Source organism: Saccopteryx leptura, chromosome 3 (assembly GCF_036850995.1).
Source record: "Saccopteryx leptura isolate mSacLep1 chromosome 3, mSacLep1_pri_phased_curated, whole genome shotgun sequence".
Classification (NCBI taxonomy): Eukaryota; Metazoa; Chordata; class Mammalia; order Chiroptera; family Emballonuridae; genus Saccopteryx; species Saccopteryx leptura.
In genome coordinates, this window is record NC_089505.1 from 261,818,410 (window position 1) to 261,838,456 (window position 20,047).

Consider the following 20,047-nt stretch of genomic DNA (forward strand, 5'->3'; position numbering starts at 1 on the left):
ATAAAAAAATTCTGAATAAAATATTTTTTAAAAAATGTTTAGAAACATAGTTTAGATGACAAGAAAATAAAGGAATTTTTCAACAGCAAAAATGACTTAAAAGATGGGCATTTGCTAATATTGCTGATTTTTGGCAGTTTGGAAACTTCAATGAGAAAGGCTGGGAGGGAAGGAAGGAGGAAGGAAGGAAAGAAGGAAGGAAGGAAGGAAGGAAGGAAGGAAGGAAGGAAGGAAGGAAGGAAGGAAGGGAGGGAGGGAAGGGAGGGAGAGAAGGGAGGGAAGGGAGGGAGGGGAGGGAGGGAAGGGAGGGAGGGGAGGGAGGGAAGGAAGGAAGGAAGGAAGGAAGGAAGGAAGGAAGGAAGGAAGGAAGGAAGGAAGGAAGGAAGGAAGGAAGGAAGGAAGGAAAGGAGGGAGGGAGGGAAGGAGGGAGGGAGGGAGGGAGGGAGGGGAGGGAGGGAGGGGAGGGAGGGAAGGAAGGAAGGAAAGAAGGAAGGAAGGAAGGAAGGAAGGAAGGAAGGAAGGAAGGAAGGAAGGAAGGAAGGAAGGAAGGAAGGAAAGGAGGGAGGGAGGGAAGGAGGGAGGGAGGGAAGGAAGGAAGGAAGGAAGGAAGGAAGGAAGGAAGGAAGGAAGGAAGGAAGGAAGGAAGGAAGGAAGGAAGGAAAGGAGGGAGGGAGGGAAGGAGGGAGGGAGGGAGGGAGGGAGGGAAGGAAGGAAGGAAGGAAGGAAGGAAGGAAGGAAGGAAGGAAGGAAGGAAGGAAGGAAGGAAGGAAAAAGAATGAAAGAAAGACAACCCAATAGGAAAACACACAAAAGACATGAAAAGGCATTCCTCAGAGAAGCATTCACAAATGACCAATAAACTTATGAAAAAGATTCTCACCTCATCAGTAATCAGTGATCTGCAAAATAAAACCACAATGAGATACCATTTTATAGACACCAGTGATTTTAAAGTCTTATAATATTAAATGTTACAATATTACAATAATGTAGAATAGAATCTCTGAAACACTGCTGGTAGGAGTTTGAAAAACAATTTGGCTTTTTTTTTTAATAGAAAATATGCCTACCCTACATATCATCCAGCAATTGCAATACTAAGAATCTTTTTACACATAAGCACCAGGAGATATGTACAAGAAGGTTGAAGGTAACATTTCTTTTTGTAATAGCAAAAGACTGGAAACAACAGAAGAATGAACAAATTAATTGTGATATGTCCATATAATAGATTATACATGTATTAAAAAGTATTAGTTTAGTTAACATTGATGATTCTCAATGGATGATGTTTAGTTTAAAAAAATAAAAGAATTAAAAGAATTCATTTAGTATAATTCTAATTATATATAGTTCAACAATATACAAAATTAAATAATATGTTGCTTAAGAATTGTCTGTATGGCCTAACCAGGTGGTGGCACACTGGATAGAGCGTTGGACTGGGATGCAGAGGACCCAGGTTCGAAACCCTGAGATTGCCGGCTTGAGCGTGGGCTCGTCCAGCTTGAACTAGGACTCACCAGCTTGAGCGCGGGGTCACTGGCTTGAGCATGGGGTCATAGACATGACCACATGGTTGCTGGCTTGAGCCCAAGGTCGCTGGCTTGAGCAAGGGGTCACTCACTTTGCTGGAGCCCCCACCCCAGTCAAGGCACATATGAGAAAGGAATCAATGAACAACTAAGGAGCCATAATGAAGAATTGATGCTTTTCATCTCTCTCCCTTCCTGTCTGTCTGTCTCTCTCTCTGTCTCTGTAAAAAAAAAAAAAAAAAAAAAGAATTATCTGTACTGTATGTGACAAAAAAACATAAAAAATAATAAGAACAAAATTAAGGCAACTGGTTACCTCTAGAAAGAAGAGGAAATGTGATTTGATAAGAGCTCATATAAGCTTCAAAAATTTCAGAAATGTACTATTCTTCAACTGAGATGTGAATACAGGGTTATTTGCTCAACGATTATTATTATTCAAACAGTATATATATGGCATTTATATGTTCAATTATACAAATGATATATTTAATTTTTTAATAAAAGCTAAAGGTTTAAACTATATATCAAAAATATCACAAACATTAAAAGGCAAGTGACAAAGTAAAAATAAATCATTTAGAAAATTGATTAGACAAAGAGTTACCACTTAAAATTTTTTTTACTGATTGATTTTAGAGAAACAGAGAGAGGGAGAGAGAGAGAGAGAAGCATTTATTTGTTGTTTCACTTAGTAGTGCATTCACTGGTCACTTCCCGTATGTGCCCTGACCGGGGATCAAACCTGCAACCTTGGTGTTTTGGGAAGATGCTCTAACCAACTGAGTTAACCAGCCATGGCCTAAATCCTACAAATATATCTAATCAAAGATAGGTTAAACACTGAGACAGACAATCCATTTTAAAAATTAAAGATTTGCAAGTCAATACATAAAAAAGCATTAAACATTTCTAATGATGAAACAAAAATTAAAGAAAACAAGCAATGCCATTTTCAACTGTTAGAATGCAAAAGATTAAAAGAAAAGGATAGTATGTGATAAAAAAAAATTACTCATTCAATAGTAGGAACTCTGTATTGATATATGATACTGATGAACAATTTGGGAACAAATATATAAGCCTTAATGTGTGCTTACTATTTCACCTAGGAATTATGCTTCTAGAAATTCATCCAATGGAAATAAATAATTAAATGGAAAGATTTATGTATAAAGACACTGATTTGAAAACTTTTATAACAATACAAACTTGGAAACAATGTGAATATCCAATGATTAAGAATTGACTAAATAAATTATAGGCCCTGGCCAGTTCACTAAGTGAATAGAGCGCTGGCCCTGCTATGAACATCCCAGATTTGATCCCCTGTCAAGGCACACAACAGAAGCTACCATCTGTTTCTCTTCCCCTTCCATTCCTCTTTCTCTCTCTTCCCCTCTAGCAGCCAGTGGCTAATTGATTCCAGGATCGACCCCAGATGGGGGTTGCTGGGTGGATCCTGGTTGGGGCTCATGAAGGAGTCTGTCCCACTGTCTCGCTCCCTTACTTTCACTTAGAAACAAAAAATTATAGCAATCTATACAACATCACATTGGCAACCATTAGATGATAGGAAAGATGTCTAAATTGTGAACAAGAAAATGTGTTAATAATAATATTAAATGAGGAAAACAGTTGCCATATAAGTGGACATAGTATGATATCATTATATATACACTAATATGTGTGTGTATAAACAGATTTTAAATGACAGACATCAAAATGAAAATGTGTATGGTAAGATTTAAATGACAGACATCAAAATGAAAATGTGTATGGTAAGATTTGAGGTGATTTGAATCTGCCTTTTTTTGTCATAATTTTATTTTCTATAATAATCATCTATAATGAATAATATTTTTTTAAGTGAGAGGAGGGAAGATAGACAGACTCCTGCATGTGTCCAAATCAGGCCAACCCAGCAATCCCTGTCTGGGACCAGTGCTCTGCCCATCTGGGGCTGATGCTCACAACCAAACTATTTTTAGCAACTGAGACAAGGCTCCAAAGAGCCACCTTCAGCTCCCAGGGCTGACTTGCTTGAATCAACTGAGCCATGGTTGCAGGAGGAGAAGGGCAGGGAGAAGCAGCCTGTGTGACCTGACTGGGAATCGAACCCTCCACACACCAGGCCAATGCTCTACGACTGAGACAACAGGTGCCAGGGCTAATGAATAATTAAAAAAAAAAAAAACATTTTAAATGTAGTACTTAGAAAAATAATATTGTATGTAAATAGCACCAGAGATATCATCATTAGGAATTTTTTAAACTTCACATTTCTCTTTATGGTGTATCTGGCATTTTCCAAAGGGAAGATGCTGAGGCTCAAGAAGAAGGACTGTGGAATCCAATGCAAAACTACCCATGACAGAACAAAATGGAAGTCACAAGTGAAATAATTTTTAAATGCCTTATTGTGGCCACAATTTAAATAACAGAGTAAGGAAGACATAAAGATTAAAATCCGATGTCAGAGAACAAAGAAGAAAATCTGCAGAAATCTATATTTTTAAAAAGTTATCTAGAGTTCAATAATGGTATATACTAAATATGAGAACCCTACATATAGGATGAGAAATCTTTAAGTTATAAATTGTTTATACATTGTGCTTCCATTATGGGAGTTTGATACATCCCTTGACATTATACAGTTAATAATGTAATAATAAGAAAAACAAAAGGAACCTAAGAGACCATGGGGATTAGTAATAGGACGTAGGGACTTTCACCACTAGATCATTATTTGGAACTTAGCCTATATCAACAAATGACTAAGAATTATAGCCTATACTTCATTCCCAGTGGTTACACGGTCCCCCTTGGCTGGAGAAAAAGAATTCAATCCAAAGAGCCACCTACCAAGGTGGCACTTCTACTAGGATCCTTCAAATGCTGTAGAAATTAAAGATCAATCCTGATTTTTATCCTTTCTCTAAATAAGTATGCATGTATAAAAAAAGAGGATATGAGAGAGTGAAAATTTCACGGATACTGGTGGCTTAAATTCCAAGTAAAAATCATCTGGCTCTAACTTTCACACAAGTGCTAGTAGTTAGCATTAAACACATTAATCTTTCTGTAATCAGAAGACAAACTTGATCAGTCCAAAATGTTTTAAATTTCACTTCACATTTGATGCCCTAGTATCAAAAGTCCAAAATTTCTATTACATTTAAAGCATAATTCAATCCTCCCAATAAGTACCCCCAACTCATATGTTTTATAGCTTCATAGTAAAACATTTTTCCAATAGAGTTAAGAGATAGAAATCAGATAGTGATCAATTGTGCCACAACTTGCTAACAAATGTTCTTTACAGTTCTTTACAGCGTAGACCCAATTAGTTGTGTCTGTTTGACTCATGCTGGCTTTAATTCAGAGAATGAATTTATGTGGCGAGACCTGTTCTTTCCTAGAGATATGACTCTGGTGATTGAATAATGCTAAGTACACATGGCTAAGATCCCAAAATCTGACAAATTGGATTAGTGCTTGTAGAAATTTAAATTCCAGTTGAGAGCATCTCACAGTTCCCAAGGGCCATCACAAACTATAATCATAAATGTTATTTATTTATGACTAAATAAGACAAAATTAGTAGGTAGGGGGTTAGAGGGGTAGGGGTGGGTGGTTATTGGAAGAATAAATCAGCTATTTAGGTTAAACATAACATTCAGAAGCAACTCGTTCAACTATATAATGATTTGGTAAATTTCTAACAGATTTTTTTTTTGCAATTTACCAAATGCAGAAACATTAAAAAGCATTATACAGTAACATGAGAGAGTTATAAGAGCTTTCAAAAATTCACTTATTTCAACCCCCTTTCCTATCAAACTTCTGAAGAAAATTTTATAATCAGAAAAACAATAAGAAAAAAGTCAAAATCAACTAAAGCCACTTAAAAGGAAAGTTTACTAAGTAGATTCTGCCTTATCCCAGATGTTGGCTTTTTATTTTTTTGAAAAGTCAGATTTCAGATTTGAAACATGAAAATAAACTATGTTTTGCATACTAGGCACTCTTTAAAATACATATCAATATATTGCTAAAGTAGTAGGAAAGTAGAGGAGGCCTTAAGAGTCTGGGAAAAGCCTGAACCAAACAACTAAACCTTTTCTAGGCTTCTAGAAAGAATTCTTTTTTTTTTTTTTGTATTTTTCCGAAGCTGGAAATGGGGAGAGACAGTCAGACTCCCGCATGCGCCAGACCGGGACCCACCCGGCATGCCCACTAGGGGGCGACGCTCTGCCCTTCCGGGGGGTCGCTCTGTTGCGACCAGAGCCACTCTAGCACCTGGGGCAGAGGCCATGGAGCCATCCCCACCGCCCGGGCCATCTTTGCTCCAATGGAGCCTCGGCTGCGGGAGGGGAAGAGAGAGACAGAGAGGAAGGAGAGGGGGAGGGGTGGAGAAGCAGATGGGCGCTTCTCCTGTGTGCCCTGGCCGGGAATCGAACCCGGGACCCCTTGCACGCCAGGCCGACGCTCTACCACTGAGCCAACCGGCCAGGGCGAAAGAATTCTTAAAACCAGGGACCAGTCTGAAAACACAATCACCACAGGATGATTCAATTAAACATACTCTTGATTCTATGGAATAGCATGACTCCATTTGGGTAACAAATGTTTTGACAGCTAGTTTAAAAAATGGGATGATCTGTTCTTTAGCTACTCATGAACTTTAGAATAGATGAGATCCTGACTCTGGTAACATCTACCATAAGCCCTGCACACACTAGGTATCTGGGTAACAAAATAAATCTTAGGCTGTTTGAATAACAACAGGTATCTGGGTCATAAAAGAAACTATTCAAGGCAATTTTTATTGAATGTTTTCTTTTTCCCATAGCCATAATTAATTTAATCCATCTCTTTTATTTTGTCAGAAGGTTTTATAGAATTACCTCTCTTTTCTTAAAAAACCATTTTCCTGATTAGCCATTCAAATGTTCTAACAAGATACTGATTATGAACAATCAGTGGATTTCTGAGGGATTTAATGTTCTCCTGGGGTAGAAAATCAGTAAAATGCCTTAGCTCAGGGGTCAGGAACCTTTCTGGCTGAGAGAGCCATGAACACCACATATTTTAAAATGTAATTCTGTGAGAGCCATACAATATGTTTAACACTAAATACAAGTAAATGTGTGCATTTTACATAAGACCAACACTTTTAAAGTACAATAAGTCTCTGAATTTTTTGTAATAACGTTGTTATGCTGTTGCTAACCAATGATGAGTAAAGTACTTCTTACCATTAATGCAACTTCTGGTGCTGCATGGTTTTGCTGATGGCTTTGTAGTCTGGTTGATACGTGGTGAGGTTAAGCGTCATGCATGTGTTGAGACTTCCATCCGTTAAACATGATCATAGGTTGGTCTTAACGTTCTTTAGATGTGAGAAAGACTGCTCGCATGCATAGGTAGAGCCAAACATTGTTAGTACAGCAATACTCACACGCTGCAGTGTGTGGTATGTGATGGGAAGCGCGTTCCAAGTTTTGACAATCAGCTGGTCCGCAGGTTGAAGTTTTTTCATTTCTCCCCACTTGTGTTTGCTCACCAACTCTGCTGCTGTCGTGTAAGTCTTTCCAAATCTTCATTCAGTGACTTGAACTTATTCACCAACATGTCTGAGGCCTTCAGGTGAGCAGCCTGTAGCTCAAAATCTCTGACAGAGACACTGGGGATGTAACTCAGGTTGGCGCTGTTCACTGCAAACTCATGTGGATGGGTGATAACTTAAAAAGATGAGTGCACTCATGAAATTCTCCAAAGCGCGCTTTGAATGATTGCAGGAGATTAGATATGAAGCCCGCTAGCTGCTGGAGATCAAAATGTTGAGCAGGGTCACTTGCTGTGCATTCATCTTTAAACTCTCCCAGTTTTTCAAAGTGTAGTAAACGACCTGTTTCAATGTCTGCGATGAAGAGTTCCAGCTTGTTTTCAAATGCAAACACTGCTTGTTGAAGGGATAAGACTGTATTTCCAACGCCTTGCATTTTCACATTGAGTTGGTTCAGATGTTCAGTCATGTCCACGAGATAGTAGAACTTCAGAAGCCACTCAGTGTTAGCTAACTCAGGATGCTCGAAGTTTTTCATTTTAAGAAAAGTTCGGATTTCACTCAGACAAGGCGCGAAACGGCTGAGCACTTTCCCTCTTGACAATCAACGCACATTGCTGTGCAGAAGCAGACCAGGATAATTATTCCCAACTTCATCCAGCAGTGTTTTAAACTGGTGATCATTTGAAGCTTGGGCAACAATAAAGTTGACCACCTGAATGACCAGTGACATCACCTCACCAAGCTGCTCGCCACACATCTGAGCACAAAGCACCTCCTGATGTAGGATGCAGTGAAAACTTAGGATGGGTCTCTTTTCATGTTCACGAAGAAGTGCTACGAATCCTCTGTTTTTCCCCACCATGCATGGAGCACCATCAGTACACACCAAAATAAGTTTATCCACTGGTAGATTTTTTTCTTTAGAGAACTCAGTGAAAGACTTGAATAAATCCTCCCCTCTTATTGTCTCATTCATAGGCAAAACAGCAAGACTTTACTCACGTAGTGTGTCACCGACAGCATACCTTGCAATCACGCTGAACTGGGATAAATGGCTTATGTCTGTTGACTCATCTAAAGTGAGAGAAAAGAATGGTGCTGCATTTATGTCCTTCACTTGTGTTGCCTCAGTTTGCCATCATGATTGTACGATCGTGAACAGTTCTTGCCAACAGAGGCATGTCTTTTATTCATTTGATTATCTTGTCTTTATCCGAAAAGTCGTCAAAAAGTTCATTGGCAACATCAAGCATGAATGTTTTGGCATACTCCCCATCTGTGAATGGCTTTCCATTTCTCACAATTGCTAAAGCACCAGCAAAACTAACCGAATTCCAGTTACCTTGGTGGGTCCAAACACAGAGTTGCTGCTGACTAGCTTGCACTCTGCATAGTAGCTCTTGACATGCTTTCTTCCTGCTGTCCCCTGCTGTATATTTCGATGCAAATGTAGTATGGCATGTGTCAAAGTTCCGCTTTATATTTGACCGTTTCATCGATGCAATTTTATCATTGCATATCAGACACACTGCAGGACCTGCTCTCCACAAAGGCAAATTCCTCTGTCCATTCCTGCTGAAAAGTACGATACTCCTCATCTTTTTTTCTTTTAGCCATCTTCTTCATTGAAAGGGTTTCTACAGTTAGCTAGCTGACTACTTGATTAAAAGGAGAGAAGTTTACTTCCTTACCTCACAACAACCCTGTGTACATTAGGCATTATCCAATAAAAATTTGGTGTTGTCTCAGAGGACAGCTGTGATTGGCTCCAGCCACCCGCAACCATGAACATGAGCTGTAGGAAATGAATGGATTGTAATACATAAGAATGTTTTATATTTTTAACATTATTATTGTTTTTATTAAAGATTTGTCTGCGAGCCAGATGCAGCCATCTAAAGAGCCACATCTGGCTCGTGAGCCATTGGTTCCTGACCCCTGCCTTAGACAGCTATCTAAAATATGATAAAATAAAAACCATCATTCATATATGTGCTAATTATGCACTAGCAGACTTACACTTGAAGTGCTTGGGGGTCCCTTTTCTTGTGTGGTCATGGATGTGCACTGAGCCAGCCATGGTTCCTAATGGTCCCCTTATGACCAAGGGCCTTTGCCTTTAGATATATTTCTCTAAGAGGAGTTAATTTTGTTTAGGTATCAAGCCTGACTGCTTGAACAATGTGTATTGACCCTCAAAACTATACACTGCAAAGATATACACATCCTTAGCCAGTAGGCCCAGATCAGTCCCCGCAGTTGAGGCCTTCGTTTCCTCCTCTGTACAGTGCAGACTATAATACCTCCTGGCAGTGTTGTGAAGATTAACTTAAGTGCAGCTCACAGCAAGCCTCAAAAATTTAGGCTTCTTATAGAGCACGAAGCCACACACAGATAAAATAAAATTATTTCATTGTGTTGGTTTTCAGGAATAGTCTTTATTCATTACTGCCTGTTTAAAATTTAAGTGTATGTGCTTTTCCCTCTGGTAGTTTACTTCCCCAATTCTCTTGATAGAGTTCCAAGTAGAAGCTTAACTCCTTACCATGAGAATCTTAATCTAGGGAGTATCTATTACAGAGAAATCAGGGCAGACTCAGATTTCTGTTGGTTTGAAACATACACTTTGAAGGCCCTCTTCAAGAAAAAGAATATGACATTATAAATACAAAATTAGGTACAAAGCCTTGAAAATTAGAAATATAAAATTAAGTAGAATGCTGTAGAAGTGAGGGGGCTCCAAATTTTTATAAACTTCATGGTAAATCCACCCGTTAGAGCAGCTTTAACATCAGAAGTATCATCTATTATTTTTATTTTTTAAACTGATTTTCTAGATAGAAAGCAAGGGGGGGAGAAACATCTATTTGTTGTCCCACTTATTATGTGTATACACATAACCATGGCACATGGTTGATTCTTGTATGTGCCATGACCAGGGATTGAACCCACAACCTTGGTGTATCCTAATGATGCTATAACCAACTGAGATACACAGCCAGGGATCATTTTTTATTTTTAATACTTACAGCCTGAAAAAAAAACTAATTTTCACTGAAAGGTAGGCATCATGGTACTTACAGTATAGGTGGGATGCTTAGTATATTATAAAAGCAGAATTTTTGATAATCAAATAATTTTACATGTATAAAAGAGCCAAAGAAAAGAGCTAGTGTATTTTATGTCATGAATTCTTATATAAAATGAATAAAGGGCCTGACCTGTGGGCCACCCCATAAAACGTCGACCTGGAAATGCTGAGGTCGCCGGTTCGAAACCCTGGGCTTGCCTGGTCAAGGCACATATGGGAGTTGATGCTTCCAGCTCTTCCCCCCTTCTCTCTCTCTCTCTGTCTCTCTCTCTCCCTCTCTCTGTCCTCTCTAAAAATGAATAAATAAATAAAAAAATAAAATGAATAAAGGTATTGTCAAAAATTAGATTCTGGTGACTTGCTTTCTTTATAGCAGTAATGATAACTATTAAGTTTTCTCATTAGTCATTTTGAGACAAAACTTTGTAGGAACTTATCAGATCTCAGTCAAATACACCATAATTTTTAAGCTCGCCTTGATCACAAAAAGACACTTCTTTTTGGAGGAAACATGATTATCACCTAACATTATTTTCTTCACAATACTCTTGGAAAATAAAATTAACATACATCAAGAGATGTATATTATGGTAAGCCTACCATCTGTTATTGTAGCCAACCTTTAATTCTAAACTTATCTTATATGTTTAATGACATACAAACTTTAAATGTTTCATAAATTGAATCACTTCTTGACAACAACCACTATCTCTGTTCCATCATTTTCATTCACTCTTCAATCTTCTACAGCCTGGTATCCACTCTCACTCCTCCCATTAAACTGCTCTCTTCAAGGTTAAATATGACCTCTGTTTCTAAATTCAGTAAACATGTTCAATTTGAGGCAAATATACTTGAAACCCATTTATCTAGCACCAGGCAGCCCTGATTGCCTACTAGGGCAAACAAGAGCTTCATGACCCAACCCCAGCTTATCTCTCCAGCCTCAACTCCCTTTTCCCCACTGCCCTTGCCCTCTCTACTCCATTCACACTGAACTGCTTACAGCTCCCCTGGAAGCTCTTGGAGCCTTTTATGAAAGGTCAATTCCTCCCTTGACAGGCTAACTTGACATCTAAGAACTTGTCTTAGACATCCTTCATTTTGGGAAGCACGCCTTCCTTGACTCCCAAGGTGGGGTTAATTGCCTCTTCCTTGTGCTCTCTGTGCTGCTCTATCCATGGTGTTATAATTTCCTGTTTACATGTTTGACACCCTTCCAGACTGTATTGTCCATAAAGGCGTGGCAGTAAACCCAATGCTGAGTACATAGCATATGATTATGTTCTAAAACATTTGTAGAAAAACTCAGGAACCAATATATTTTAAAAACGAACAATTTTTTAAATAAGTAAATAGCTCACATCCACACACACACAAACCATGCAGATGATTTTACACAGACAGTTGGCTAAGTTTTGCTTTCTATTCATAAAATTCAATTATAGCAACAAAATGTATTTAATAATTTCAAATAAAATGTATTACCAGTTAATCAGCAGATAATCACCTAATTAAAACTAATCACCAAATGAAACACTTTTATCTCTGCATGGCAATAAAACCAACAATTTAGCCTACATTACTGCTTATAAATGGCTTGGCTATTTGGTTTATTTTTCATAGAATTTACTGACTTAGCAGGCTACTTGAAGAGCACATAGTCACTGGTTTTACAGTGACTTTATAGTTTAAGAACAGTCTATATATCACTTTCAAATATATGAAAAAGAGCTTCTTCATATAAATGTCATTTCCACAATAGTTAGACTTAATGCATTACCACTTACAAATAGTAGAAAGACATGTTCATTTCAGTTGCTGAGGACTTTTGAGTTTGGTTGTAACTTAAACATTTTGTGTTTTATTTTTCTACTATAGAAAAATAGTAGAAACTGATGCAGGCAGCTAGGCAATGACAGGAGATGTACACGTAAAAATTTTGCCCTGATTAAAGACTTTGCCTACATGCTGGAAGGCCCCCTCCCAGCGAAAAGTACTCCTGAACCAGCATCTTGGTCTCCTCACTGCCAGGATCCAATTTCCACCATGTATATGCCTCATGGTCCACCATCTAATCTGGGCTCAGCAGAAAGGCTGACCTTGGAAAACCCAGTCTCCTGAAGTGAAGCTGCTATTGTTCGTTCCAAAGAGGATGACATTGATAAAGGCTTGTCCAATTACTGGAACATTCCAGTGATGAGTTTGCAAGTCATGAAGATCTGAGGGAGCTCGTTGGGCAAGTGGTACTCTGAGTAGCACAGAGACCAGCCATCATTATCAAAGTGCTCCCCAAAACACAACAGTGCCATTGAGAGTGTGTCCTCATAGGAGTACTTGTGCTTAAAGTCATCAACACAGAGGTATACTTCCCTGACTAGGCAGGGTGCAGTGGATAGAACATCAACCTGGGACACTGAGGACCCAGGTTTGAAACCCCAAGGTCAGCAGCTGGAGTGCAGGGTCGCCAGCTTGAGCGTGGGATCATATAGACATGACCTCATGGTCACTGGCTTGAAACCCAAGGTTGCTGGCTTGAGCTCAATGTTACTGGCTTAAGCAAAGGGTCAGTAGCTTGGCTGGAGCCTCCTAGTCAAAGCACATGTGAGAAAGCAATCAGTGAACAACTAAGGTGCCGCAACTATGAGTTGATGCTTCTTGTCTCTCTCCCTTCATGTCTATCTGTCCATCTCTCTCTCTCTCTCTCTCTCTCTCTCTCTCTCTCTCTCTCTCTCTCTCTCTCAGTTAAAAAAAAAAATGTACTCTTGACCTTAGGCTCAACAGCCAGAGCTTGCTCATGCTTACATTTGTCCAACTCCTCATCAGGAACAGCTGCTTTTTTCTCCTCCTTCCACTCAGTCTGAGGTTTCTGCTTTTTTTCCCAAGACTCTTTCTTCTTCTTTGGGGTTTCCTTTTTAGACTGGCTTTCTGCAAACTTTTTAGCACCAAACTGGGCCATCTTCTCCCAGTCTTTCACCTCCCCCAAGACAGTGCAGACTGGGGCTGGGTAATGCAAGTAAGGAGCCAGTGGTTGGTATTGGGGATGGCCTGGCAGATGGAAGGCACCAGGAGCTGTTTATAGAGCTACAACAGGGTGCAGAAAACTGTGATGTCAGCCAGTGTCACACGTTTTCCCACCGGAAAAGTCCTTGTCTTCAAGTGAGCATCAAGCAGCCCCAGAATTTGCCTCACCTCCTCCTTTGCATTCTCTGTGGCCTGCCTATTGTGGTGCCCAAGGTGGGGAACACCCAAGTACTGGCCAGGAACACTATGTCACTATCAGCACGAAGTACACCCACTGTACCACCTAGGCCCAGCGTCTGGACTACCTCCCTGCAGCTCCTCACTGCTCACATAGTAGGCAATGGCACTACTCTCGAACATACAGAATCCATCATCACCTTCAAATGCAGGGACCTTGCCAGCAGAAAAGTTGTGAAGAAATTCAGGGTGTGCTTGGTTTGCCAAAGTGAAAGTGGAGTAGTGTAGGGACCTGAGCCCCATGGTACTGGTTGGCAATGAGGGCCTTGAACATCCTCCAGTTTTCAGGATATGTACAGAGGGTCCCAGCCACCATGGTGATTCCTCAGAAAAAGGGGAACATTGAGTGGTTTTTTGTTTTTGTTTTTAGAGACAGACAGGAAGGAAAAGAGAGAGGGAAGAGAGAGAGATGAGAGCATCAGTTGGCAGTTACATCACTTTTGTTGTTCATTGATTGCTTTTATACATGCCTTGCTAAGGGTGGGAGGCTCCAGCAGAACCAGTGACCCCTTGCCCAAGCCAGCAACCTTTGCGTTCAAGCCAGCAACCTTGGGATTATGTTAATAATCCAGTGCTCAAACTGGCAAGCTTGCACTCTAGCTAGATGAGCCCATGCTCAAGCCAGTGACCACAGGGTCTCAAACCAAGAACTTCAGCATCCCAGGTCAACACTCTATCCACTGTGCAACCATCGATCAGGAAGAAACATTGTGTTTTAAATTTCACCATTGTCCAAATGAAAGAGTGAATCAAAAAAATAAGACACAAACCCTTGTTTTTATAAATTTGCACTTAGGAACTCTAGTTATTAACATAGTAAGTAGCTAGATATTGATAAGGAAAGAGAGCAAAAGGAGTTGGGCATTATATTTTTTTTATTTTTTTACAGAGACAGAGAGAGAGTCAGAGAGAGAAAGATAGAGACAGACAGACAAGAACAGAGAGAGATGAGAAGCATCAATCATTAGTTTTTCGTTGCGACACCTTAGTTGTTCATTCATTGCTTTCTCATATGTGCCTTGATCATGGGCTACAGCAGATCGAGTAACCCTTGCTCAAGCCAGTGACCTTGGGTCCAAGCTGGTGAGCTTTTGCTCAAATCAGATGAGCCTGCGCTCCAGCTGGCGTCCTTGGGGTCTCGAACCTGGGTCCTCCGCATCCCAGTCCAACACTCTATCCACTGTGCAACTGCCTGGTCAGGCAGGCATTATATTTTATAAAACTGGAAAGCTTGATTCAATAAGAAGTTTCAGCATACCATTTACTTAATTTGCTAGAAGGTTATAGCATTCATGGACTCATTTGCACATTCCAGAAACCCATTGGGCCTCAGAGTCCATTGTGCCTTTAGCCCTCCGGATTCCGTTTTGAGAGGAGCTTCCCCAAGACCTTGCTGGTCCAGCGTGGGTGGTGGGTGGGGAACAAGAGGGAAATTTTTCCATTTTAAGGCATGCACAATGGAAGTATGAATGGCAGCCATAAAGATCTGTCAGTCTAGCTTAGAAAAAGAATCTGATTGGTTAATGGAAAAAACCAACACAAGCCAGCCCCCAAATAAAAACATAGGCTTAACAGAGTGCCAGCAGTTTTTCCTTTTTCTCTGCCTTCCTCCTTGGAGACACACACTAGCCCTATTTGCTCACATGCTGCATGGATAGGAGGCCAGACACTCTCCCAAGTACAAGATTTGAGCTGCATATGGACTGAACTAAATTTTTATATGGGCTGAACCATGACATAGACCAGGGGTCCCCAAATTACAGCCCACGGGCCACATGCGGCCCCCTGAGGCCATTTATCTGGCCCCTGCCACACTTCCGGAAGGGGGCATCTCTTTCATTGGTGGTCAGTAAGAGGAGCACTGTATGTGGCCACAAAGCACAGCGTCGCTCATGTACAGTACTATTTCCAGTGAGGCAGGACGCACGCATCATGGCTCCGGAAGCGCGTCATATCACTTGTTATGGCTAGCAGTGACAAATATGGAACCGGACATTGACCATCTCATTAGCCAAAAGCAGGCCCATAGTTTCCATTGAAATACTGGTCAGTTTGTTGATTTAAATTTACTTGTTCTTTATTTTAAATATTGTATTTGTTCCCGTTTTGTTTTTTTACTTTAAAATAAGATATGTGCACTGTGCATAGGGATTTGTTCATAGTTTTTTTTTGTTGTTGTTGTTGTTTGTTTTTTGTGGGGGTTTTTTTTTTTGTATTTTTCTTAAGTTGGAAACGGGGAGGCAGTCAGACAGACTCCTGCATGCGCCCGACCGGGATCCACCCGGCATGCCCACCAGGAGGTGATGCTCCACTGCAACCAGAGCCATTCTAGCGCCTGAGGCAGATGCCACAGAGCCATCCTCAGCGCCCGGGCAAACTTTGTTACAATGGAGCCTTGGCTGCAGGAGGGGAAGAGAGAGACAGAGAGGAAGGAGAGGGGGAGGGGTGGAGAAGCAGATGGGTGCTTCCCCTGCATGCCCTGGCCGGGAATCGAACCCAGAACTCCTACATGCCAGGCCGATGCTCCACCACTGAGCTAACCGGCCAGGGCCCATAGTTTTTTTTATAGTCCGGCCCTCCAACAGTCTGAGGGATAGTGAACTGGCCCCCTATGTAAAAAGTTTGGGGACCCCTGACATAGACTATCTGGACTTTGGTCTTTATACTAAGCTTAGTGAAGACAAAACTGGACTTTATCCTTGGTGAGACACAGAAATGACACATTGAATGCCTGTGAACAACCTTCCATTTCAACCCCAAATAAATCTTACTACAAAAGCTTAAGCTTCTCCAAATGCAGATCTTTGAAAATTCTTTTCTCTCAAAAAACCACATTGCTCACTTCATTCATCACCACGCTGAACACAAAACAGCATCATTGTACAAGAACCACATTTCCAATGGCATCCTAGTTGGAAAGATGAAAACATACACAAATTAATTTTATTATATTTCCAAGGTCCATGAAGCAAGAAGTTTCTTCAGGTTTTCAATATTCCAAAGAAAACAGTAGCAAAACAGAATCACAAAAGGTAGCTGATAAGCATTTGTTGAAGACAATCACTCTTGACCAGAGGATGGAAGGAAAGGAGCCATATTCTTCACACTATAATCAGGGTGTTCTGTGAGATTCTTCAACTAAACTATAGCTTCCAAGAAAACACTATTTATTCAATAATTCATCCAACACATGCTTTTAAGAACCTATTCCATGGCAAGCATGGTCACTAAGTGGAAAGGCAGAACGCAACCCCTGCCAAGGTGGAGCTTAATGCAGATGTAATGAATGTTTGACAGCAGCTTATTAGTGGGAAAAAGAAGTCTGCATCTCTAAACACTTATACAAATAATATGATTTTACAACTTTATTCTGTTCTTATAAACCACTTCTAAGACTTGAATAGCCATCTTTCAAATATGTGCAGCACGTGTCTCAAAAAATAGCTATAATTCCTTCAGAAAGGTGTAAGTATTATCTGTCGCCCACTCAAAATTAGATTGGGCAAGAGACTGGGCTTTCTTCTTTGTATCCTCAACACCTGACCCAGGGACTGGAGCATAGCAGCCACTCAAAAAGAAACTAAGAGATAAATATTATATATAAAATTATATAAGAATAAATACTGTATATTATCAAGAAGAGAAGATTCCAGACCCAGTTCTGCTATTAAATATATATGTATCTGTTTTCAAGTAAATTTCTTCATCTGTATAAAAAGGAGTGGGATTAAAACTCTAGCTCTAAAGAATAATCATGAAAAGAACATGAATGGCACAGAAGGTCAAAGAATTAAAGATCTAGGGCCTGTTTAATGTTTTGGGACCTTTGATATATATGAGAATATGGAGATGAAACAAGTCTGAAAAATGATCCTCAGGTTAAAATATAGTACACAGGAATCCAGTCCTTTTTATATGACTCTAAAATGTTTTACTTCATTTGAACTAATTCTTAACTTGTTCAACTCTAGTTTCAAGGTTCTTTATAGAAAAAAAATGAGTAAGAATGAAAGGGACAAGAGTACCCTTATTTTCTGTTGTTACCTATCCTGTGTAAATCAATGATGTTGGTTTAAGAAATCTGGCTTTCCTCAGCAGCTAGAAGAAAAATGAATGAGAGGCTAAATGATGATAGGAAGAAAAGACACATAGTAGATACTATGGGGAAGAGAAGAAAAGTGATAGTGATTAGCATGCCAATAAAAGCCAGTACGTGGCAAAAATAGCAATTGTTCAAAGACTCTTGACTCTGTGGTGAAAGCTCAAATCTTTTCTATCTTCATTACCAACCAACAGGTCTTCCTTGCTGACTAACATATAATTTGACATAGAGATACATATACCATGTTTTCTATTGAAATTCAGACATATAACTTTGTTGGATGAACAGGGTTGGAAGGTAATTTGAATTGAGAAAATGAGAAGCCTCCTAGAAATAACCCAAGCTTGACTTAATAACAAAGACACAGTAGTTGGGGAGGAAGATTGGAGGGTAGCAGCATGTCCTGAGATAGGGTAGCGACTCAGATTTATCCTGTTGACCAAAGCCTCACACACTGATCGCTACAGAAAAGTGCCGATGAGAAAAAATTGTTTCTGCTATTGACTATGTAAATATTGATGTCCAATGCAATGCCACTTTGATGCTCATGTGACAAAATATAGCTCAAGTGGGAGCAAGAGACATTTTCCTCACTTCTGCATGGGTCCAGGGCAGATTCAGAGCATCAGAGAGTCCAAAAAACAGTTCATTTTGGGAGCTTGAGGGCTGTGGCCCAACTGTGGGAGCTACATTGCCCAATGAAATACTTCAGACTTCACCTCCAAAAGAGCTATACCATTTTGCAGGTTCAGTATCTCAGCTGTCAGTAGTAGTGAGAAGGATGCGTTCATGAGCCCACATAACACCTGACCACCCCTTACTCCATCTCAGCCTGCTCTGCCTCGAAGGAGAAAATCTGGGACTTAAGGTCCTACAGTACAACAATAGACAAAAACCAGAGAACAGATTATTATTGTTGTTGTTGTTATTATCATCACTGTAGGTGTGCTGTGGCCTGGAGTAACTTTAATAACAGAGAAACCAGAAGATCAGCCCTGCCCTCCAGGGAAGAGACCGAGACAAATCCTACTCTCTGGAACAACTTAATGTCTGTGGGCCTCCACTTCTTCATTTTTAAAAATAAACACATATGAAGCACGAACTAGAGCCACTCAGCTGAGAATTGAGGATATTGAGGTTAATATGACCTGGCTCTCAAGGAGCTTTTGATCCTATGAGGGAGAGAGACATACAGACGCACATACACACGAGGATCAGAGACCGTAGGTTAATGTAATGTAAACAGGAATACCAGTGTTGTTGTCATAATGTAGACAAGAATTTAACCCAGTCTCTAAGTGTCATAAAATGGAAGTGATAATTTTCCTATTAAAACCAGATTTTTATGCAAATCAAAACTGCAATGAGATACCACCTCACACCTGTTCGATTAGCTATTATTAGCAAGACAGGTAATAGCAAATGTTGGAGAGGCTATGGAGAAAAAGGAACCCTCATACACTGTTGGTGGGAATGTAAAGTAGTACAATCATTATGGAAGAAAGTATGGTGGTTCCTCAAAAAACTGAAACTAGAACTACCTTATGTCCCAGCAATCCCTCTACTGGGTATATACCCCAAAAACTCAGAAACATTGATACGTAAAGACACATGCAGCCCCATGTTTGTTGCAGCATTGTTCACAGTGGCCAGGACATGGAAACAACCAAAAAGCCCGTCAATAGATGACTGGATAAAGAAGATGTGGCACATATACACTATGGAATACTACTCGGCCATAAGAAATGATGACATCAGATCATTTACAGCAAAATGGTGGGATCTTGATAACATGATTCGAAGCGAAATAAGTAAATCAGAAAAAACCAGGAACTGCATTATTCCATACGTAGGTGGGACATAAAAGTGAAACTAAGAGACATTAATAAGAGTGTGGTAGTTACGGGGGGGGGAGGGGGGAAGGGAGAGGGAAAGGGGGAGGGGGAGGGGCACAAAGAAAACTAGATAGAAGGTGACAGAGGACAATCTGATTTTGGGTGATGGGTATGCAACATAATTGAACGACAAGATAACCTGGACTTGTTATCTTTGAATATATGTATCCTGATTTATTGATGTCGCCCCATTAAAAAAATAAAATTATTTAAAAAAAAAACAACCAGATTTTTAATCAACTAAAATGGAGCATGATTATTACCCAGGAAATTATGGTTGTCCATCCAATTCAGTAATGACCAGAACATAGGTCTAAAGTTTACTCATAAAGAAAATCAAAGATAAGCTTTATAAAACATTACACAAATGAGGAAATGTTTAAAATATAATGTCAAAAAACAAAAAATATTATGAAAAATCTTGTACATATGTATAAATGTATATGCTCCAAAATAACATTGTTGATATTTGCATATATGTTATATTTAAAATAAATATGAGTAGAAACAGAAAAATCAAGAGAGAATGAATGAACATATAGACAAATCTAGAAAGAAGTACAACCAAATGTTTACAGTGGTTGTCTC

General features: G+C 39.8%; 1 pseudogene; it reads right to left on the reverse strand.

The window, feature by feature from the left end:
* Window positions 1–12,109: 12,109 nt before the first annotated feature.
* Window positions 12,110–13,778, reverse strand: LOC136397421 (elongation factor 1-gamma-like; annotated as a pseudogene).
* Between the last annotated feature and the right edge of the window lie 6,269 nt (window positions 13,779–20,047).